Source organism: Sus scrofa, chromosome 16 (genome assembly GCF_000003025.6).
Source record: "Sus scrofa isolate TJ Tabasco breed Duroc chromosome 16, Sscrofa11.1, whole genome shotgun sequence".
Taxonomy (NCBI): Eukaryota; Metazoa; Chordata; class Mammalia; order Artiodactyla; family Suidae; genus Sus; species Sus scrofa.
This window is the reverse complement of record NC_010458.4, coordinates 22,152,192-22,177,282: the sequence shown is the minus strand read 5'-3', so window position 1 is coordinate 22,177,282 and position 25,091 is coordinate 22,152,192. Positions and strand designations below refer to the sequence as shown.

The 25,091-nt window shown below is 36.5% G+C and overlaps 1 protein-coding gene and 1 pseudogene across 5 annotated transcripts in view; one reads left to right on the top strand and one right to left on the bottom strand.

Moving 5' to 3' along the window:
• The window catches only part of NIPBL (NIPBL, cohesin loading factor), a 211,919-nt gene extending 187,091 nt beyond the window's left edge, over positions 1–24,828 (bottom strand). For 3 of the 5 annotated variants that reach the window (XM_021076592.1, XM_021076593.1, XM_021076591.1), the window contains exon 1: positions 24,389–24,814. The gene's annotated coding sequence lies outside the window, so the exon portion shown is untranslated. Of the gene's footprint in view, positions 1–6,030; positions 6,096–24,388 lie in introns of all 5 variants that reach the window. The other 2 variants (XM_021076590.1, XM_013984737.2) reach the window with 2 other exon arrangements.
• LOC100516704 lies at positions 6,348–7,233 on the top strand (annotated as a pseudogene).

Here is a 25,091-nt window from a genome sequence, read left to right as displayed (position 1 = left end):
TGTGGTGTAGGTCACAGGTGAGGCTGGGATCTTGCATTGCTGTGGCTGTGGCACAGGCTGGCATCTGCAGCTCCAAATGGACCCCAACCCTGAGAACTTTCATATGCTGCAAGTGTGGCCCTAAAAAGCAAGAAATAAAAATTAAAATTAAAAATGGCACTTATCTACAAAACAGAAATAGACTCACAGACATAGAGAACAGACTTGAGGTTGCCAAGGGGTAGGAGGGAGAGTATGGGATGGACTAGAGTTTGGGATTAGTAGATGCAAACTATTACATTTAGATTGGATAAACAGTAAGGTCCTACTGCATAGCATACATCCAATCTTCTGGGATAAATTGTGATGGAAAATAATATTATAAAAGAATGTATATATATATGTATGTATGACAGTATGTATATACAATTTCTATAAAGCAGAAATTGTCACACTGTAAATCAACTACACATCAAAAAAATTTTAATTCTGCTTTAAATCTTATTTAATAGTTATTTATAGTTTTAAGATCCAAGAAGTATTATGTATAATATTATCAACCTAAGAGTAAGCTCCTCAAAGAAAATGGAGAAGCAGTATTTGCATAATAATTAAAATTTCAAAGCTAAGTTTTTAGGATAAAAAAAAACTTGGATTAAAGTTCTCCTTCCTCCTGTGTAAGCTGTATAACCTTGACTTCCTAAGCTTCAATTCTAAGAATGTAAAAATGACAATGAATAATAGAAATTTAATAGAAAATTTTTGATAAATGTTTGTTTAAAGTTAGGGAGAGGGTGCAGGCTACCCTACCCATCTTTATATCTATTTTAACACCTAAACATTAGTGATGAGAACAACCTTAATAAAAGAAGCTGAAACTTATTTCATAAGTACACTTTTAAGGTACTTCCGCATTTAATTAATCCTTGTTGATCAAAAGAACACATCATCAACCTCTTCATTTCTCTAACTGCTACTGGGGTTGAATATCTTTACTTTTCTCCTCCAGGGCATATGGAAGTTCCTGGGCCAGGGATGGAATCCAAGCCATGGCTGTGACCTATGCCACAGCTACGGCAATACTGGATCCTTTAGCCAACTGTGCCAGGCTGGGGATTGGCCTGCAGTCAGGTCGCCACTGCAGTCAGATTCTTAACCCACTGTGCAATAGCAGGAGTTCCAACCATCTTTTTATACATGTACTTGTCATTTTAGACTCAATTCTGACTAAGATTTGAAAAACAGAAGTTTCGGAGTTCCCGTCGTGGCTCAGTGGTTAATGAACCCAACTAGTATCCATGAGGACGAGGGTTGATCCCTCTCCTTGCTCACTGGGTTAAGGATCCAGTGTTGCCACAAGCTGTGGTGTAGGTCACAGAAGTGGCTCAGATCTGGCATTGCAGTGGCTGTGGTGTAGGCCAGTGGCTACAGCTCTGATTCAACCCCTAGCCTGGGAAACTTCACATGCTACAGGTGTGGCCCTAAAAAGACAAAAAAAAAAAAAAAAAAGGAAAAGAAAAACAGAATTTTGAGTTTGAGGAATAATAATACACAATCACTATTTCTCCTCTTTTGTTCCCAATCAGCAGATATATCTATTTACACCATTATACTGCTTGTGTTAACAAAATACAACTTATTAATCTTGCCTCCTTGATTTTCTTCCTTCTTACCCTCTTCTCCTCTTCCATAATACTCTCTTACCCTCTTTGCCTTGTCATTCTTTTTCTTCTCCCTCTTTATGGTTCAGGCTTTCCAAATGCACTAATGAAAATCACTTACTGACTTTAGAAATTACCAACAGAATTTATTTTGCATTCATATATACACATTGTTAACATAACCATTTATTTATCCCACAACAAACATTTGAGATGGCCCTTACTACAGGCAAAGCATGTTGCTTTAAGTGCTAGACCATAATTCCTCAATTTTTAATCCTATGCTACAGCCAGATAGTACTAAATGAAAATCTTGACAGAATGTAACCATAACTTTTCTTGTGAACTATGTGATCCTACTTGTCATATGTAAACATATTTTTCTCAAGTCACAGAGAAGCAGAATTGGATGAGTAAGAAAAAAAAAATCTATCGTGTAACTACTGTTGGCATATAGTATCTGGAAGGGTAGAGAATGAACCATACTAAACATAAACTGTCCCTAGAAAAAGCATAAATTAGAATAAAGGAGTTCAGCAAAGTTGTAAGATAAGATCAATATATAAAAATTGACTGTATTTTCATTCACTGGCAATGAACAATCTGAAAAATGAAGTTAAAAAAACAATCCTATTTACAATATCATCAAAAAAAGATAAAATGCTTAGGAAGATATTTAACCAAAAAAGGGCAAAACTTGTATACTAAAAACTATAAAACATTTTCAGTGGAAGAAATTGAGGCCTAAGAAATATAAAGGCATCCCATGATCATGGATAGGAAGACAATATTAAGATGGCAATACTCCCCAAAGTAATCTATACATTCATAATCACTATCAAAATTGCAGCTGCCTATTTTGCACAAGTGGACAACCCAAACCTAAAATTCATAAGACAATATGAAGAATCCAGAATACTAAAACAATCTGGAAGAAGAATACAGTTGAAGGACTTATACTTCCCATTTTCAACCATTACTACAAAGCTACAGTAATCAAAGCAGTGTGATACTAGCATAAAGCGAGACACATAGATCAATGGAATAAAAGTGAGAGCCCAAAAATGAACTCTTACGTTTACATTCAATTGATTTGTGACAAGGATACCGAGACCATTCAACCAGCAAAGAATAGTGTTTTCAACACACGGGAATTGCACAACTGGACAGTCACATGTAGAAGAATGTAGCTGGATTCCTACCTCATACCATATGCAAATAATTAACTCAAAATAGATCAGAGACTTAAAGAGCTGCAACTAAACAAAGATGTAAATCTTCATAACACTGGATGAAGGAACAGTTTTCTTAAATATGGTATCAAAAGCACAAGCAACCAAAGGAAAAAACATCATCTAAGTGAAAAGCCTTTGAGCTTCACAGGATACTATCGAGAAAGTGAAAAAAAATAATCCACAGACTGGGGGAAAATATTTGCACATCATACTTCTGATAAGAGACTTGTATCCATAATATATTAAAAACAATAATTTATGAATAGATAATCCAATTTAAAAAGGGGCAAGAAATTAAATTTTCCTCCAAAGATATATCAATGACCAGTGAGCACATGAAAAAAATGCTCAAAAATCGTTGGTCTTAGGGAAATGCAAATCAAAGCCACAATGAGATATTACTGCACACCACTAGAATGGCTACACTCAAACAGACAATAACAAGTATTGGAGAGGATATGGAGGAAGTGTAAACCTCAGTGTTAATGAAAATGTAAAAACCGTGTAGCCTCTTTGGAAAACAGACTAGCAGCTCCTCAAAGAGTTAAATACGGAGTTAGCATGTGACCTAGAAATTCTATTCCTACGTATATACTTATGCGAACAAAAACATAAAAGTATTATTCATAATAGACAAATGGTAAAAAAAAAAAAAACCAAAACAACAAAACCCCAAATGCCCATCAATTGACAAAGAAATAAAATGTGGTATATCCATACAGTGAAATATTATTTGGTCTTAAAAAGCAATGAAATACTTATATAGGCTATAATATGGATGACCAAGTGAAAGTAGCCAGGTACAAAGAGGCCGCACTGTATGATTTTACTTATGTGAATAAGGAAATCCACAGCAACAGGAAGTAAATTAGTGGTTGCCATGAGCTGCGGGAAGCGAATAATGGAGAGTGACTACTAATGGGTATGGAGTTTCTTTTGGGGGGGACAAAAACGTTCTGTAACTAAATAGTGATGACAGTCGTACAACTCTGTGAATATACCAATAAACACCACTGAATTTTTACCACTGTACACTTTAAAAGAGAGTTTTATGGTTTGTGAGAATGTGAGATATAATTTCCAACCTCTTCTAACTAGTTCAAATGAGCCACTTAACAGCAAACATTTGCTAAAAACCTCTGCTCCAGGCAAGATGGTTTATAAGGTACCATAGAAAGAGCCTACCCACAAAGAGTTTATAATCTGATAATATAAACAAACTGAAAATGAAACAAAATAAACTGTGGCTTGCTATACAGTAAGAAAAAATAATGAGTCATCATATAACTTATATAACTACACACAGGTATGTATTAGAAAAGGAAGAGATCACATGATTGGGAAGGCAGCTGTGTTAACCACTATACCACCAATGCCACAAGATCACATGAATTGGGGCAAGAACAAAGAGAGAAAATATTATAAGCTTGGGAAAAAACAAAACTCTAGGTGGCTCTAAAACACTATCTCCCTCTACCACCAAAGCCCCGTAAGATTTCGACTGAAAGAAGGAAGGATCTGTGGAGTTCCCATTGTGTCTAAGCACTAACAAACCCGACTAGTATCCATGAGGACACAGATTCAATCCCTGGCCCCACTCAGCAGGCCAAGGACCCAGTGTTGCTATGAGTTGCGGTATAAGTCACAGACATGGCTTGGATCCCTCACTGCTGTGGCACAGGTAGGCAGCTGCGATTCAACCCCTCCTAGCCTGGAGGCTTCCATACACTGCAGGTGTGGCCCTAATTAAAAAAAAAAAAAAAAAAAAAAAAGGCAGGATTTGGATAGATGGAGAGAAAAGGAAGTAAATATTTTGATTACAAAATGAGCTATCAAAATATAGTAGATGTATCTGCATATAGTGTGTGTATATATACACATATATATATGTAAACTGTCATACACAGCATATAGTAATATATATAGGTATACAGTATACCTTTAGAGACATAGTAATACCTTCAGAGGTACAGGTATACAGCAATGCTTTTAGAGGCATAATTAACTTTAGGTATCAGAGATGAGTTAAATCAAGTTCCTTGTATAAGGAGAATTATTTGGAATAGTTCACTTGATTTGGGGCTGTTGTGCTCTGAAGGAGTACTTATAATTCAATACCAGATGAACTTGAGTCAATTTGATTACTTTGCTTTCTTCTCAAATATCTTCCTAAAAATCCACTGTCACAAATTACAGATTTTTATTTAGAAATATACTTGACAAGAATGTTTTTCATCAAATCAATAATAAATATTTCCTGAGGACTTACTTTAAGTGTACAGCATGGTTCCAAACATTTTACACATCACTCTTAAGCAATGTGTACCTACATACACAAAATAAGGCAATTTGACTTTTTTTTTTTTTTTTTTTTTTGTCTTTTTTGCTATTTCTTGGGCGCTCCCGCGGCATATGGAGGTTCCCAGGCTAGGGGTCAATTGGAGCTGTAGCCACCGGCCTACACCAGAGCCACAGCAACGCGGGATCCGAGCCGCGTCTGCAACCTATACCACAGCTCATGGCAATGCCGGACCGTTAACCCACTGAGCAAGGGCAGGGACCGAACCCGCAACCTCATGGTTCCTAGTCGGATTCGTTAACCACTGCGCCACGACGGGAACTCCGGCAATTTGACTTTTAAGTAAACTTTTTAAACATAAACCACCCTTAGGAACAGATCAGTCAGTTCACCTTTTTTTTATTTTATTCTGAAGTACTGTTGCTAACTTGTATTTGATATTTTTACTTCAATTTTCTCAGCAATTCTTTTGCCAAATTCATTTACTAGTATCTATTACTCTTTTTTCCTCACTTCTACATCTTCTCTAGTATCCAGCAACTTCCCTCCATTCTTCAGAATTCAACACACCTCTCCATTCTATCTCTATTTCTAATTTTAAGTCATTAATAACTGTGCTCACCATGGTTCCTTGCTCCTTTATGTCTCATGGATGATATTTTTATAGAACAGGGGGAAAAAAATAGAGGCATCTTTTAAGCAGCCATGTAAAATTTGAAAGGGAATCTAAAAAAATAAAGTCCTAGCATCAAATGTTTAGCATTCACTGCTAAGAACATAGCAGTTGTTCAATTAATTCTTATGGAATGATTAAAAAACCTAAGAGACTAGCTAAAAGAGAAACTTAAAAACTTACCTTACAACTCCTTAAAAGGGTTATAGTTGGAAAAGTTCCCTAGGTGATTCTGACACGCCACCTCTCTAATTTAAAAAAAAAGAAAAAGAAAAAAAGAAAGTACATTTGCTTAAATGTACTTAGATGATAGGAAAGCAATCATTTTTATTTTGACGTTATGATACCTGGCCAATTATTTTTAATAAGTTTGTTTGATTCCTTCATAATTATTCCTGCATAAGATACTTTTGAAAAGTTACTTTTTATTTTGAATTATTCTAAAAGTAGACCTTAGGAAAAGACCAAGATCATTGAGATGAAGACTAGATAACCAAGAAATGCCTAGTCAAGATTCTGCTGTACATGTGAAAATGATTCCAGAATTCCAAAGTTCAGTTTGCATCAACCCTCACAAGATTAGAAGAAATTATCTGTGGTCTTAACAAAGGAGGAGCTGCCAAACTTCGGATAATAACAGACTTCGATATGACACTGAGTCAATTTTCCTACAGAGGGAAAAGATGCCCATTATGTCATAATGTCATTGACAACTGTAAGCTAATTACAGATGAATGTCAAGAAAAGTTACTGCAGCTAAAGGAAGAGTATTATACTATTGAAATGGATCCTGTTCTTTACTGTAAAAGAGCAGTATCCTTACATAGTAGAATGGTATAATAAATCACATGGTTTGCTTGCTGAACAGGCTTTACCAAAAGCCAAACTTACAGAAATTATGGAAGAATCTAACGTTATGCTCAAGGAAGGGTATGAGAATTTATATGATAAGCTCTGACAATACAGCATCTCTGTGTTCATATTTTCAGCTGGTACTGGTAATATACTAGAGGAGGTTATTTGTCAAGCTGCTGTTTATTATCCAAACGTCGAAGTAGTATCCAACGTCATGGATTTTTATTACAATGGGCTGCTCAAAGGATTTAAAGGAGAACCAATTCATGTGTTTAACAAACATGATGGTTCCTTGAAGAATACAGAATATTTCAATCAATTGAAAAAACAATAGCAACATAATTCTGGCAGACTCCTGAGGGGACTTATAAATGGCATGTGGAGTAACCAATGTTGAACACATTCTGAAAACTGGATATCTAAATGATAGAGTGGATGAGCTTTTAGGAAAGTACATGGACTCATGATATTATTCTAGTAAAAGATGAATCATTGGATGTAACCAACTCTATCTTATAGAAGATTCTATAAATAAGCATTCCTCCAGAAGACCTCTCCAGAGTTCCCTTGTTCTGGATTAAGGTTAAGGATCCGGCGTTGCCACAGCTATGGCAGAGGTCGCAACTGCAGCATAGGTTTGATCCCTGGCCTGGGAACTTCCACATGCAGCGGGTGCAGCCACAGGGAAAAAAAAAAAAAAAAGACCTGTCACCTGTGGGTGCAACTGATGAAAGAGCTACTCATCTGTTCATCTTGTCAAAAGACTTTTATTTATAATATATTCTTGCTATTGAAGGTTTTCCTCTACATTACTGAAATATTTTCAAATTTGTTGAATCCATCAACTAGGAACTCCTTTTTCTCCACCTCTCTCAACATGCTCCTCACTATTATGCTTTTTAACAGGTTTAAAAAAAAACTTAGAGCAAAAATTTGAAAAATAGCTCCCTACATTTCCAGAGTGAATTTTGTAGCTTAATGTTATTACGAAGTTTTTGAGAAGTTTTTTTTTTTTTTACATTGAGAACATTTGTAGAAGTTTTAAAAGTTTTATGAAATAGTGAAATAACATACATGATTTTAAGTGTTGGAATTTTTTAATTTTTTAATTAATTATTTTTTTTTTTGGTCTTTTTGCCCTTTCTATGGCTGTTCCTGTGGCACATGGAGGTTCCCAGGCTAGGGTCGAACCAGAGCTATAGCTGCTGGCCTATGCCACAGCCACATCAACACCAGATCCGAGTCACATCTGCAACCTACACCATAGCTCAAGGCAACACCAGATCCTTAACCCACTGAGCAAGGCCAGGGATCGAACCTGCAACCTCATGGTTCCTAGTCAGATTTGTTTCCACTACGCCATGATGGGAACTCCTAAGCGTTGGAATTTTCAGAATTTGGGTGAATTATACTGATGGCATTTCCATCTCCTAAAACTGAACTGGTTATTTTGTTTGGTGAAAATTGATATTTTTCAAAAAACACTGGCACTTGATGTGAAAAAATCTGTTAGTATCTACATGTCACTAATCATTACAGAATTTTCTATAATAAAGCACCTATGATAAACATGAGAGGCAAAAACAGTTTTTAAATAAAAAATAAAAGGCCTTAAATCATATTTTTAAAGATAATCCCCTCATGAGCAAAGCAACATAGTTCTCACTAAAGATCTCACAACATATATACATTTAGTATAAAACTAACTAAAGAAGCAGTCTTCAGATTAAGCTAAACAAATACACTAGGAACAGTCTTAAACAATAGAAAATAGTCATACAAGAACATTCATTTTATTATTCTAAGTTCATAGTAATACAGTCAATACAAAGGAAAACAAAGCCTCAAGAAATGGTATATTATCTTCTGGTAATTTAAACCAAGTAAGATTAAAACAAAAACAAAAACACACTATCTACCATACTGCTTTTAACCCTGATTTAAGACTGTGGGGAGAGATCCAGGTCAGCCTTGAAAATAATTTTCAAATAACCATTAGTATCTAAATGATCAAGTCACTAAGTTTTTTAATATCCATTCCATTCAAAATGTGAAAAGTGACACAGTGTTTGGTAGACTGTATTCTTATTATTAAGCAAAGTTATTTAACTTACATTAGCTTTAAAAACCTATGTGCCAATTTTAATTTGTTTATCTATTCCAGAACTATAACAATAACAACCCCCGGCCTGGCGCAGGGGGTTAAGACACGAAGCACTGCTATTGCCATTAAAAAAAAATAAAAACAAAAAAGTTCTATTGTGGCTCAGCCGTAACCAACATGACTAGTATCCATGAGGATGCAGGCCTCACTCAGGGGGTTAAGGATCCAGCATTGCCATGAGCTGTGGTGTAGGTTGCAGACTCGGATTCCAAGTTACGTGGCTGTGGTGTAGGCCGGCAGCTGTAGTTCCAATTCGACTGGTAGCCTGGGAACTTCCATATGCCACAGGTGTGGCCCTAAAAAGACACCCCCCCCCCAAAAAAAAGAAATCCTAAATTTCAACGTGGTTTTAAATTTTATATATCCTTTTTAAAAGTCTACATATATTAAGAAATGTTATCCTTATAAAATTCTCTATAATTCTCTAAGAGACCAATTCATAATTATGTACTTTGCCACAGAAAAGCCCAATGTCTTCTCAGCTCTGAAAACCTAAAGCATTGAAACTCCCCTATCTACCACACACCTGAATGTCTCATAGGTTGGTTAAACTTGATATGCCTAAAACTGTAATATCACCTCTTCCTGCTTCCTTTGCTTCACATTCCCATCTTCCAATTCTCATAACCTCTCCTCTTATTTTATTTTTTTCCTTTTAGGGCCTCACCCATGGCATATGGAAATTCCCAGGCTAAGGGTCTAATTAGAGCTGCAACTGCTGGCCTATACCACAGCCACAGCAACACAGCATCCTAGCCACATCTGCGACCTACACCACAGCTTGCAGCAATGCTGGATCCTTAACCCATTGAATGACACCAGGGGAGTTCCCTTCGTGGCGCAGTGGTTAACGAATCCGACTAGAAACCATGAGGTTGCGGGTTCGATCCCTGCCCTTGCTCAGTGGGTTAACGATCCGGCGTTGCCATGAGCTGTGGCGTAGGTTGCAGACGTGGCTCAGATCCTGCGTTGCTGTGGCTCTGGCGTAGGCCGGTGGCTACTGCTCCGATTTGACCCCTAGTCTGGGAACCTCCATATGCCGCGGGAGCGGCCCAAGAAATGGCAAAAAGACAAAAAAAAAAAAAAAAAATGACACCAGGGATCGAACCCGCACCCTCATGGATACTAGTCGGATTCTTAACCACTGAGCCACAACGGGCACTCCACCTCTTGTATTTCTGATCTTAGTGAAAGGAACTTCAAGGCCCACAAACAGGAAACTTGAGAATCAATCCTCAACTCCTTCCATTCTCCATTGCTCAATCTACCTAAAAATAAACACCAATCTGCATGCAGGCTAATTCCTTAATATTGTTAAGGATTTCCTCATCCATATTCTCATTGTCCTAATTGAGAACCTCATCAATTCCTAGACAGCTCCCCTAGCCTAGCCTCCCTTTTTCTGCCTACTATCCAGTTTCTTCATTGCTGCCAAAAATTCATTTCAAATAAAAACTATATTCATTACTAAATAATTTCTTGGTTCTCCAATGCTTTTAAAATAAAATGCAGAATTCTTAAAGGCATATATATTCATTCATAATCTGAACCTTGCCCCTCTCCGTAGCTTCAAATCTTTTTGGCATGCTTCTTTTCCAGCCCTATGCTCCAACAATCTAAGCATCTGCAGTTTCCAAGTCAAACTGTGTCCCCAGACTCCTAAGTCTAATTAATGGCCTTCAAAACTTAGTTTAGACACCATCTCTAGTCTAAATTAGGTGATCCTCCTCAGTGCTCCTACTGTACCCTCTTTGTTAATCTTGATATTGTAATAAATTCTTTATTTGTCTATATTAGACTATAAGATCTTTGAAGGCAAGATTAAAGTATTTTATTTCACCACTTGTAATGCCTTATTATTCCTGTGATAGAGGAAACATCTGATGTTTGATGAACAAGAGAATAAATATATCATGGCCATGTCCACATCACACTAGCTATTTCATATCTCAAGTATTAAGAGCAAATAACAGGACTTATAAAAAAATGTACTTTTCTTTTTTAGTACATTCCAATCTAAAATCTCCTTACCACTTTTCTGTAGGTAAAAGACTGTTGATCCTTTAACTACAACTATATTTCTAGGACCTACCCCCTTCTTTCATTTATCTAAATTAATTTTTATTCCTTTGCTTTGTGGTCTTACTAGCCCATAAAAATCCTAAAACATGAGAACCCCTTCAGTTTACAGTTGAAAAATGGGCTTAATGACTGGTCTAAACGTCACCTGACTAGTAGCTAATTTAGATTAGATTCTATGCTAATTTCACTATATAATACCTCCAAATAGCATACTTAGTTTGAAAAATCTGTAATTTTTATTATGAAGAAATTAAAAAATATATTGAAAAGCGATCACAGCCACAATAGTGGAGAAGAGAAGCACTGAAATGACCTAAGAATAATTTTGATAGGAAAGGTGCATCTATATGAAAGAAACACATTCACTGAATGAATTAAAACATGAATGAAAATAAAGGTTATGGAAGGGTAAAACTATTTTTGGATACATATTAAGAGCCATAAAAAGGTTCAACCTTTTGGCCTAACTTCCACTAATGGGATTCTACTCTAAGTGAATAAAGCTCCCAAAGAGGAAAAAACTATACATATAAAGATGTTCTACTGCCTCATTTTTGTACAGAAAAAAAGTGAAAGCAAGTAAAATGTCCAAAGCAAAATGACTAAAAAAGTTATGGTTTATTCACTGACAAAATCCTGGATAACATTTTAAATAGTTATGAATACTGTATTTAAAAAACAAACAAACAAACAAACAAAAAAAACTAGGTGTGGCACAGTGGGTTAAGGATTGTGATGGTGTGGTCTCTGCTGGGGCATGGGATGGGTCCCAGGCCCAGTGCAGTGGGTTAAGGATCCCGCATTGCTACAAGTGTGGTGTAGGTTGCAACTGCAACTCAGATTTGATCCTTAGCCCAGGAACTTCCATATGCCATGGGTGCGGAACAAAAAAAAAAAAAAAAAAAAAAAAAAATTTGGGAAAATCTTTATGATACAACTTTAAGAGAAAACAGGACTAGGAACATAAATTCATACCATAAATACATATTTAAACATAATTATAGACATATAAGTATGTTATTAAAAATAATAAGGGAAAATATGAGATTATAGATGTATCCCTCTTTTCCAAATAGCATGCAGGTTTTTTCCCACATTGTTTCTATAATTAAAGAAAAAAAGAGAGAAAAGCTTCAACTTTGAGGTTCTTAATATTTTTTAAGTTCTAAACTTCACAATTTAGCCTTACCTAACATACCAGAGAACTATAAGTAGTTTGGGTTTCCAAGAAAACTAAGGGAGTGGAGAGTTGCTGAATTTTTATAAAGAAAGCTAAAATTTGGTGGCTATCTTCTAGTTGAAAACAGAGTCACTAAAACCATATGATAATCAGCATAGGTGGCAACATGGCTCAACAGGTAGATAGCATATTAAGAGATTCAGATACTGAACTTCCTCCTAGGAAAGTCACAAGCTTTGTTGTAATTTATAAGTAATTTTAAATTCTAGTGTTTAGGCCCCCTCATCTCAATACAGAAGACACCCAGTGGCACTAAGGTAAAAACCATGAATAACCGGAAACAACTGAAAAGCTGTAATGTCTTTCTCCCTTTCCCACTAATACCTACCAAGTCCTAATATGCATATCTGGATTAAACAGGTCACTTTAACCCTGAGCCTACTAAATTATCCCTTACCACTAAAGATAGAAGTACAGAGGTAAACCAGAAGCAAAACTGGAGTGGGAATAAAAGAACAGAAAGAATTCAAAAACACTTCTGTATATAAATCTTCCTCTAACTAAGCAAACCTAATTGTCCAAAGATAAGTAGTTAAATTACACTAGTTCTTTGCTCTAAATATTGCCCTACCTTTTCTGGGCTCAGTATCCTCTTTCTTTTGTCAAATTTGCTCAATATTTAGCAAGCCTCACCTATCTCCTATAACTCCAATCAATCTTATATCTCAAAACTGAAATGAAAATCAAATTCATGTATTCAACAATTGTTGAGTGCTTACCATGTGCAAGCCACCACAGCCTCAATAACTAGGCAGGGTTCTCTGTCAGTCTTTGTAAGCAACCTTTGGATTGACTCCATTTTCTCAAAACAGTAATTACCACTAAAACAAAATATAGCATCTATTATTTCTTTAGTTGTAAACTCTAGAGACAGTGAAGAAAATGTTTACTTCATTTTTTTCAAGACAGCATCACATTTTAAAATGCCCTTCACAAGAGATACTCAGGGTTATTTATGAATAACTCTTAGCAGACCCTTTTGTTCAAACTGGGGAATGAAGGAGATAACTTCTTATTCTAAGCAAGAAACCTTGTAAGGTTATACAAAACCACAAACAACTTTCACTCACAAGCAAGTAATACAGCTGCACTATAACTGACTCTTGCCATTAAAAATGTCTGCATGCCTAGCAACTGAATGGTATCATACCCCACTGCATTTGCTTTACTTTTGTTATCTGCAATAAAAGTGAAAATGTTATTTAAGTAAATTTGTTTCCACAGTATAGGAAAGTCAGTTAAAAAGCCCTTCCTTAAACTTTGCTCCTACATTCTCATTTTCTGCTTAACTCAGACTCTGCTCCTAAACATAACCACCCAGTACTGAAATGAATGTATACATTCCTGAAATGTAGTACTCTAAAAGTAAGGTACAGAAAGATAAAGACTGAGTTCCAACTGTTTTATTTGATATACTGGGCTCTAAAGAAGCTATAGATTTCAGATAAAATGGAAATGGGTACAGAAGACAGTCACATTTAGACTATAAAACATGAATGTTATTGAAGATTACACCTTAAACACCAGAGCCCGAGCATATGAGCAAAAAGTAACCTAACATAAATAAATCTTTCACAATTACCTCTCAGTTTTTCTTAAAATGATATAAGTTATTCCATCCAACAAGTTGTAAGTACATGCTCAATCTCAGAATTAAACAATAAAGGAAGGATGTATCCACGCGACATTCAGGGAGGTGTCATGAATGTCAGAACTGGATGAACAACTTGTTCGGAGATACACTAAAAGAGAAGGGTCAAGCATTATCACCAAGTTTCTAGTTTAGGCAACTGAGTTGACAGTGGAAACATTAACCCACTTCACAGAGTTCTAAGAATAGTTTTTCTTTTTGGGTGGGAGGGGGTAAGGGTAGGGAAGAACTGACGGATGAGTTCAGATTTATATACTACTTTTGAATGTACAGTATTTATGGGACATCAACAAACACTAGACATACAAAATGTAAATGCAATTTTTAGTGAGTTATTACACCAATCCTCATTTCTTGTTGCAGTTTTTATGTGCTGTTTGTTCAAAATACATGATGCTACCTATTTTAATTATGATGAAAAAGAGGTCAATGTCTATTTTATCTGCTTGGTAGAACATCTAACCTAACAGAATTAACCAGTAAAAATAAATGCCATGCAACTGTAATATGAAACAAAACTTTTGGAGAGGTAAACATGGGCAAGTAAAATTATGTCCAATAATAAAGCAGCTGCAAGATCTGAAACAAATACCTAAAACTGTTCAAAGTATTTTTGGACAGGGTAGTAGCAAAGTTAGAGTATATTAAATTCAATTTCAAAATTCAGACACCAACAAACTACTATACAGCCATGGATCTCAAAAGCCTTATGCTAAGTGAAAGAAACAGACACAGAGGCCTTCATACTGTATGATTCCATTTATGTGGCATTCTAAAAAACACATAACTACAGGGACAAAAATTAGATCTGGTTGAGGAATTAGAGTAGGGTCAGGAAACATTATAAAAGGACATAAGGGAATGGGGAGGGTGATGGAAATATTATATCTTGATTAAGGTAGCAGTTGTGAGACAATGTTTGTCAAAACTCATCAAACCCTATACCTGCAATAGTGAATTGTATTGTGTAAATTATACCTAAGTCTTACTTTTTTTTTGCAGGGGAGGGGAATGTGCCCACGGCATAAAGAAACTCCCAGGCCACAGACAGAACCTGTGCCACAGCAGTGACAATGCTGGATCCTTAACCCACTAGGCCACCAGAAAACTCCAATAAGCCTTACTTTTAAAAAATTCTTCATCACATAACTATTTCATTTGAATAGCGTTTTTAATGTGTTGTATTTCTTAGTACAGTTGACTTAACTAGTTATACATAACACTTAAATTAGCAAAGAAAATAAGAACTACAATAAATCAGTCTTAAGCTTAAAATAAGTATTTAGACGCTTTCCCTCTAACAATAAATCTGAGTATCTTACTCTTAATTCTATTGCCCAGGGGAGCAAAGCAAAAGATACCCAAGAAAAGGGAAAGAGAAAATTAGTGTTGGTAAATAAAAAGCTTATGTTGAATACAAAACTGCCAATATGATCCAGCAATCCCACTCCTAGGCATATAACCAGACAAAACTACAATTCAAAAAGATATATGCAGGAGTTCTCACTGTGGCACAACAGGACTGGCAGCATCTCTGGAGCACTTGGAAGCGGGGTCATCAATCCCTGGCCCACTACAGTGGGTTAAAGATCCTGTGTTGTCACAATTTCACATGCTGAGAGGTGGCAAAAAAAAAAAAAAAAAAAAAAAGATACATGCACCGGTATATTCATAGCAGCTCTATTCACAATAGCCAAGACTTGGAAACCTGAATCCTTCCACAGAGGAATGGATTAAGAAGATGTGGTACATATATACAATGGAATACTTCTCAGCCATAAAAAAAAGAATGAAACAATGCCATTTATAACAGAGATGCAACCAGATACTCTCATACTAAGTGAAGTAAGTCATTAGGAGAAAGACAAATTCTATATCACTTGTATGAAAAATCTAAAATATGGCGCAAATGAACTATCTACAAAACAGAAACAGACTCACAGACATAGAGAACAGACTTGTGGTCGCCAAGGGGGACGGAAGGGATGCAAACCATTACATTTAGACTGAATAAGCAACAGTTTCTACTATATAGCACAGGGAACTATATCCAGTGTCTTGGGATAAACCATGATTGGAGATAATACAAGAAAGGGAATGTATATACATGTATGACTGGGTCACTTTGCTATACAGCAGAAAGTAGCACATTATAAATCAACTATACTTTAAAAAAATACTGGGAAAAAAAAGCATGTGTCATATGTTTTTCAGGATAATCTGAAGTAGGGCTAACTCCCTTTTTAAAAAAAATTATTATTCTTAAAAAATTGATGCATGTAATGTAATATTTTTCCCCCCAGGGTTCTGCCTATGTCTAAGAAAGTGCTTAAGGTTGAAAGTTGAAATGTAATGTTATTATTCTTTTTTCTTTGAGAAAAGAATTAAGAATCCAGATTTCTTTGGTAATGACCAAGTTGAAATTTTACAGGGTAAATTATGTAAAATTTCAATTTAGTGATTACAAAAGAAAAACTAAATTGCATAAACTCTGATGATCAGTTCCTTTAGTAGAAACTGGCAACCCACAATCCTATCAGATAAAAGATGACCAAAAGGGGATTTAAAATCCTCAAAAGGTTAAAATAGATAAGCAACAAGGACATACAAGTCAGCACTAGGAATTACACTCATTATCTTGTAATAACCTTGTAAGAGAATATAATCTGCAAAAATACTGTATCAATATACTGCATACCTAAAACTAACACAATACTGTAAATCAACTATACTTCAATATAAAAAAAACAAAAAATAAAACATAGCAAATATAGACAAACAACAAACAACAAATAAAATCCTGAAAGGGTTGCCAAGTAGCAGTGTTCAGAAAACTCAGTGATGTATTTTCTCACTAGGATTAATTTTAAGGACAAGTTTGTTTGTAAATAAAAAAATTAAATATACAAACAAAAATTACTATCTTTAGAGTAAACTATAGTTTGAGTTTTAATAATTCAATAGTGTTTCAAGGACTGTTAATTTTTAAGCTTTATCTAGAATCAATGATTTTTTTTCTTTTTAGGGCTGTGCCCATAGCACTTGGAAGTTCCCAAGCTAGGGGTCTAATCAGAGCCACAGCTGCCGGCCTGCACCACAGCAATGCAGGATCCAAGCCACATCTGCAACCCACAGACCCACACCACAGCTCAAGGCAATGTTGGATGCCCAGCCCACTGAACGAGGCCAGGGACTGAACCCACATCTTCATGGATACTAGCTGGATGCGTTTCCACTATTTTTAAAAAACTACTGAAGTACTTATATGCATTTCATTGGCACAAGACTAAAGAATTGGAAAGTTCAAGTTACCCAAATGTGTTAATTCTAACAAACAGTTTATTAAGTCACAGCTTATGAATTGTTCAGGAGAGGTAAAAGCATACAAAATTATTTTAATAAACACATTAATTAATGTTACTAATTTCATGGGTTTTTTTTTTTTTTTTTTTTTTTTGGTCTTTTTGCCTTTTCTAGGGCCGCTCCCGTGGCATATGGAGGTCCCAGACTACGGGTCAAATCGGAGCTGTAGCCACCAGCCTACACCAGAGCCACAGCAACGCAGGATCCAAGCCTCATCTGCAACCTACACCACAGCTCACGACAATGCTGGATCCTTAACCCACTGAGCAAGGTCAGGGATCGAACCCACAACCTCGTGATTCCTAGTCAGATTCGTTGTCCACTATGCCAGATGGGAACTCCACTATTTTCATGTTTTTGCATCCTGAAAAAGTTTTTCCTTCTGTCAAAAGGCAAACATATACAAAAGAAAACTTTAAGAGTTTGGTACATTCATGTTAAATGTTATGTTACAGGTATGATGGCAAAACAATTTACCTACATAAATTATGTTAAAAATTTAATGTATTCTTAAGAATTTTTCATGCTATTAAGCATGCTATTAAGCTATTAAATAAGCATGAAATAACTCAAGAGTAACAATAATATTATGAAAATAAAGTGGTTTTTCCACATTTCAAAAGTTATCTATCTATTCCACAGATACAGCATGCACATATTTAAACTACAATATACTATTTAAATCCTTATTTGCACACGGAAACATTCCATATATTATATATGATATAAAATAACAAGATGTGTTTTAAAAGACTATAATCAAATAATGAATTGGTATAAATAACCAAAAATGTTTAGAATTCTTTTTAAATTATCTTCAGGATCTCTTTATAAGTCACACAAGAAAAACAAGTCTCACTACTTTATAACTAAGCCTACCCTTTTTATTAAAAAAAATTAATAAAAAGTATTACAAATTTTGAACAGGCAGGGTGGTAGAATGGAAAGAACATAAGTTCTAAGATTCCAACTCAAGTATGTCTAATTCTGTCTCTAATACTCGCTAGATTTGCTACCTTGGACAAGTTTAAACATGATGAGCCTCAATTTCCTTGTCTGTAAAATGAGGACATTATCACTAACCTCACTGGGTAGTTGGGCAGTTTAAATCATGACAGTGGTTAAGGTTGATGGGTAAAGCATCTGGAGTCCTTTCTCTATTTTCTTCCACTCTTTAGCTGTGTGACCTTAGTCACTTAATCATTCTATACCTCAGTTTTCTCAGATATCTTAGGGTAATAAATACAACCAGAGTCATACTATACCTTGAAGATTCATGAAAATCCACATAAAGCCCCGGCACAGTTTTCAGCACATGGAAATCACTCAATAATATTACACATTACAAATGTAAGGCACTCAACACAGAATCTGATGCACCAAAAAAAAAATCTAAAATCTTAGTTTCCTAAACTAAGTTCTAAATTACTTTTTACATCTCTAAAACTCAAATTCACCGTTGAAGATAAATATTTGCCATTAAGGATGAGAAGCAGACTACCTCAAAGTCTCTAAAGGTATTCATTAAAGGAATCATGTAATGTCAGTAGCTCTGGATGTACACATCTTCCCAAGTTGATGACCTCAAAAGGATCAATATTCTTTGGCTATATAAATACCGGAATTTTTTAAAAGTACCAGCCATACTAATTTATACATTCATCTACTATACTACAATTGGTCATAAATATTTCTATGAATAAAATCGCTCTAGGAGTTCCTGTTGTGGCTCAGCAGAAACAAACCTGACTAGCATCCATAAGGACGCAGGTTTGATCCCTGGCCTTGTTCAGTGGGTTAAGGATCCAGTGTTGCATTGAGCTGTGGTGTAGGCTGCAGACACATCTCGGATCCTGCATTGCTGTGGCTATGGCGTAGGCCAGCAGCTACAGCTCTGATGTGACCCCTAGCCAGGATGGGAACCTCCATATGCTGTGGGTGCGGCCCTAAAAAAAAGAAAAGAAAAAGAAAAAAAAAAAAAATCACTCTAAAGCTCAATTTTCCCTTTCTAAAAATTAAAAAGATGGTTTGATAATTTCAACTCTATTTAAAAAAAATTAAAAGTAAAAAATTCAGACTCATTAACAAACTCTAAGTTAAAAACAGTAAAATAAAGATCTGCTTATTTCAAAATTATTGAAATTATTATTATTATATAGGATATATAGTCTGAATTCTATCCTAGTTCTTTGCCTAAAGTACCTAATTTCCTTGACTACATGACATTTGAGTATTGAACCAAATGAACAACTAAATGATAAATCAAGAATTTACTAAAACTAGAAATGCGTAATCCCAAATCCTTAAGAACAAACATAAACCAAACTGAGAGCAGACTAAGTATAAGACAGTAGACAATTTTCTGACATTTCCAGCCTCAGTTTCTTGATCTGTAAAATTGTGGATGATAACTGTTTCTATTTAATGAGCTTGTCAGAAGAATTAAATGAGAGAGATTATGGGGTCCCACTTAACACATTTCCTGGCAAATAAGAAGCCCTCAAAATCTTTTTCTTTTTTGCCCGCGCCTGCAGAATGTGGAAGTTCCCAGGCTAGGAATCAAACCTGTGCCACAGCAGTAACCCAGGTGGATGCAGTGACAATGCCAGATACTTAACCTGCTGCACCACAAGGGAACCCCAAGCCCTCAAAATCTTACCTAGGTGGCAATGCTATATTAAGAAATGATCTCTCCTAATAATATCACTTTGGGAATAGAAAGAAGCATGCCTAAAACATAATGCAATGTGACAAAACTCAATTCATTAAAACTGGCTCAAATTTATACCAAATGATATACAAGATACATATCTAAAATCACTTTTATTACTTAACTTACTTCAGAAAAAATTCTGAGTATATAAAATACTCTCTAAAATTACGACAATAGCCTTAAATAAAGAGACATGGTGTTTTAAATTTCTTTTAAATAAATTTGAAACACTAAAATTCCACTTCAGTATTCTTAAAGTAGAATAAAAATAAAACTTTAAGGAGACATTATTTACTACAAATATAGTAATTTACATACACTCCTTAGGAAAGACATATGTTAATAAACTCACTCAAACACCAATATATACATACAAGGTCAAGATCCCTAATGTAAAGTACTATTTTCATACCAGAAAACTACAACTCAAAGACAGATATCATCTCTCTCTATGGAGATGAGAAAAGCACCTTGGACTCAGATAATTAAAAAAAAAAACCACAAATGCTATCAGTGTCAGCACTGAGCAATGCCTAGCTTCAAGACCAAAGCTCACACATTTCTTAAAGCAACATAATCTAATAAACTATTAAGGGTCAGGGAATACCTTATTCTCTCACTGACTCACTTCATGAATCTACACAAATCACATGGTCTCTTCGTGTCAAGTTTTTCATCAAAAAATGGAAATCATGCTGGTCACTTATCTCACAGGGAAATTAGAATATTTATAAATGAACTCAGGTCACCTTGAAAAAGGAACAATTTAAAAATACAAACAATAATTATTCATGAAAACTGCTAAAAATAGAAAAAAATCTTTGTTCAAAAAATATATTTTTAAATGATTTTTTAAAGCCAAAGAAGACTATATATTACTACCAAAGCCAACTTAGCATGCTCAGGATATTAAAATAAACATGTCAGCTAAACAATTACCAAGCTTCCATAAAGTTCCAATTTAGTAATTTCCTATTCATTTTATAGCAAATAAATGTGATAAACAGAATTGAACTTATATTTCTATGAAAGGAATTTTATTTACTTTGGTCTTCCCAATCACTCTGCATAAAACTGAATATTACCCTATTTTACAAATTTCAGAATTACTTACAAATTATCCTTTCCTAGTAACCAACAGGGTGGAGAAACTTAAATTTGAATTGAAACTTAAATCTGAATTGAAACTTAAATTTGAAACTTAAATTGAAATTGTTAAATTCTTTAGTTTTTATTTACTCCTGTATTATTAAATTTTACATCTTACTTTGAGAGAGTTAAAATACCACAATAGAGTATGTCAAAATCTAATACAGATGGGTTCAAATGTTTCTCTAGCAGTATGATGATGAATTGGTGTCAAAACATTAAATATGAAATTAGTTTAGGAAGCCTTAGAAAACACGTTTGAGTTGACAGCCTGGTTCTCAATAAAGAAAATTTCATTTGAATTGATACAGCTTTGCTCATAACATTTTTGAAATTTAACAATGATCACTATGCAGAAAACCAAAATTAGGTTTACTACCATACTGAAAACTTTCACTTTTCATCCCCCAAGAGAATATGAAATGCTCTTTCTTTCTTCAAATATAACTTTTTTCTTCTTAAAGATATAGTATTATAATGCTCTCAAGCACAGGTTCGAAAAGCTTTCAAATAACTTTAGTAAACAAATCTGCTGAACAGCTTTCAAAAGGAAATATTCTATATACTCATCTCAAAACACTAAAAATAATTATTTAATACTCAATTTTGATTTACTAGACTATCATGATGTACTTTAAAACTGTTTTCTTTTCGAGTAATTACTACTAAGTTATTGGTAACTCTGCAGACTCAAGAGAAACAAACAATAAGCCATACTGCTGAAATTCCTTTTATGTATATTAGGAAATATTTCTCCAAATAACATAACCAGAATTAAAAGATTTCTGGAACACTTAAGAGTTCTCTCCTTTCACTGAATTTTTAAAAATAAGTGGAAATACAAGATTTGCCACTGGTGACTATCTCAACCAGTACAAGGGGAGGTAGAGAAGACTACTTGTAATCTCTAGGGAAACACAAATTATTCCTCCCAACTAAATTATCGAAAATGTAAAGTTCAAGTTGAGGTTTTACTCGAGTTTTACAATGTCTTCTCCTTTAAAAATAACCTCTTTAATTGGTTTGGACCAAACAGAAAATATTTTCAATCTACTTTAAAGAAATATTTATGCTATCTTAATGAAAGCTATCGCACCATCTATATTACTTAGATTACTAAATATGTAGAATTAAGGAAATAAGATCTGATAAGAACTAATTCACTTTAATTCCAAAGTCACAATAAAAAAAAATCAATTACATAAATAGATATCTAACATACTGATTCAAACATCTGTGTAAGAAAGCTCCTTAACTATAAAATGCTAAAGATAAGTTGCTCCTGTCGATGAAAACTAAGCAAGCAGAACTCTTTCCATTACCTTTAGTAGAAGTATGTTCATCCCTTGACATAGTCTATGATATTTAAATAAAAGTTGTAAAGACAATCACAGGATCATATAAGGGCCTTTTAAACATTTATATTGAAGCCCTTACCCCACCCCCACCCCCAAACCCTCCGCTTAAGAAGTGAACAGTCCCTCCCTTCGGTATTCTACACCCCCCCACCCCCCCAGCCCCCATTCGCGTGCCCCCCACCCAGTGTAGGCCTGAGGCCCTGTAGCAAACAGTGTCTAACAGGAGCAGGCAGCACAAAGACAGGAATGGGAGATTAGTGGGAGGGAGGGAGGCCGGGATTGGGGCTCAGCAGGAGCTTCAGGCTTTTTAAAATTCAAACTGCTCCCTGACCAATACAAATCACGGACACGCTACTGACTACTACACGGATTTATAGCATTAAAAACATGCCTAGTACGTGACAGCTATATTAACTTCACTCTTCTTAACTTTATTCATACGTTTGCAGGAAATGTGCAACAATTTATTTTAAGCAGAGGGCTAAACTCAAAAGTAATCTTCAGAAAACTTCCTTATTCTACAATGGCAATAATATCTAATGAGACACAAAATATGTAACACCCACTAATAAAACAAGGGACGTTGTTGATCAGTGTTGCTTCATTTTAACCAATGAAAGTTTTCCTTCAGTGAATATGAGACAAAGTATCAAAATAGCCCAACCCAGGTCCATTTATTTTTCTATGCAATTTGTATGGCTGAGGACTTTTAAATTGGTTTTTCCCTTATACCAACCTACACTACTAACGCCACCATAAATAAGCTCTATACACTTAACTTACTTGTGAACTAGAATTTGTTAAGATAGAACTGGTATTTTTCTCCAGCATTACAGATACATTTGACCTATTAAAATGACACCTCTCTCATTACACAGTCAAACATCATGGGCACAAACAGCCAATGGCAATCCTGGGACCTCAAGAAGATCTGCCCTGACATGAAAGGATGGCACCTTGTACATTTTTTTTTTTAACCTCCCAGGGATTTTAAGCATAACTTATTTTCTACCCTTTTAAGAAAATTGGTTGTACCTGTATGTCACTACCATTCTCAGAACATTGAAAATTCTTTCTAAGCTTCTACACGTTTAGATCAGGAAGTACCTGAGTGTTTCATGCAAAGTCGTTTAAAACTGTCCTTATATAACGCACACAAATATAAAGTGGCAGGATAAACCTGTCAAGTACTTTATACTTGTCTTTGAATAAAAAGTCCATGTGCAACACACTGTCAAACAACAACATAAAAGCTCTCTGCGTGGTTGGGGAGGTCATATGTAGTGTCTACCACACTATGGTTTTCTGTATTAAATATTCATGTGGACGATTTAATTCTTTTTAAAAAGAAAATGAGTCTTTATTAACTTTCCAACGTCCAAACAAGTTTTACACAGGAAAAGAATTACCACTGGATCCGTGTCTGAGTATTTACATTTGTCTCACTAACTGAAACTACTTCCTCCCTTCATGGGGTCACAGGGGGAAGAAGGGGGGTTGTTTGTTTCACTGGGACGTTCCCCACTCCCGGACCAGGAAAGTTGTAAATATGGGGACGATCAGGGCACATTTGCTGTTAGTTGTATTGTTTCCGCCTCCTCACTAGCTACGGCTCTTCTCCCGGGCGAGGCCTGTCACCGACCAGCAGTAGCTCCGCTCAGCCCGGAGCTCTCCTAATCCCCGAGCTCAAGTAGATTCCGCTGGCCCGCGGCCTGCACTCTCCGCCGGGCCTACGCCTCCCCGGCCGCCCGGCAGGAGCCCAGTCCCCGCCACCGGAGCCGGCCGGGAGAGGGTACAAAACCACCGCCACCCAGGGCGGCTGCCACCAGAGAGGAGCGAACTCTAGACTCGCCCGTGGAGGAGACCTGGGGCCGCTAAGGAAACGGCCGGGAGGGGAGCGAGGAGGAGAGACGCTGAGGACCTGGCGCCGCCGCCGCCGCCGCCGAAATAAAGAGCAGGAATTTACCTGGGCGAATCGGCGTCTGAATCCAAGGGGAGGCCGAGGCCGCTGTGGCGAGAGACTATAATCCGGGCCGGGAGGGGGGGTGGCTACGGCTCCTCTTCCGTCTCCTCAGTGCGGGGAACATGTAGAGCCGGGGGGAGACCAGCCGAGAAGACAAATCGCTGCTTCTTCTTCCTCCTCCTCCTCCTTCTCCCACATAGAAACACTCGCAAACACCCGACCAGGGGCCCGAGCTACCGGGGGGGCATCGCCGCCGGCCCGGGAACCAATCCTCCTGTCGGCGGGGGCGTCCCTCCCTGCGGCTTGGTGGTGTCGGGTGAGTCGGTACCGACGGAGGGAGGGGGGGAGGGCGGGGGGGAAAGGAGCCCTGTGTGTGTCTCTCTCTCTCGTTCCGTCTCTCCCTCGCAGAACAAAATGCCGACCGGAAGTGCAGCTGCAGGAATGACTCCCTCCGCCGGCGCCAAACACTAACAACCACCCCCTCTTCCCCACTCCACTTCCGCCACCGCCGCGCCGCCGCCACCACTTCAGCTCGCGTCCTCGGCCGCGCCGGACTGCACGGCCCGCGCCTCTCCGCACCGCACCCCGGCCCGGCGGCGGCCGGCAGCCGGCAGAGAGCAGGCGGTGGTTCTCTTCTGCGCCTTTCTCCTCCTCAGGGCGGCTGTGGATGTTGCCTTTTATTGTCGATCCTACGTAGCGGCGTTTT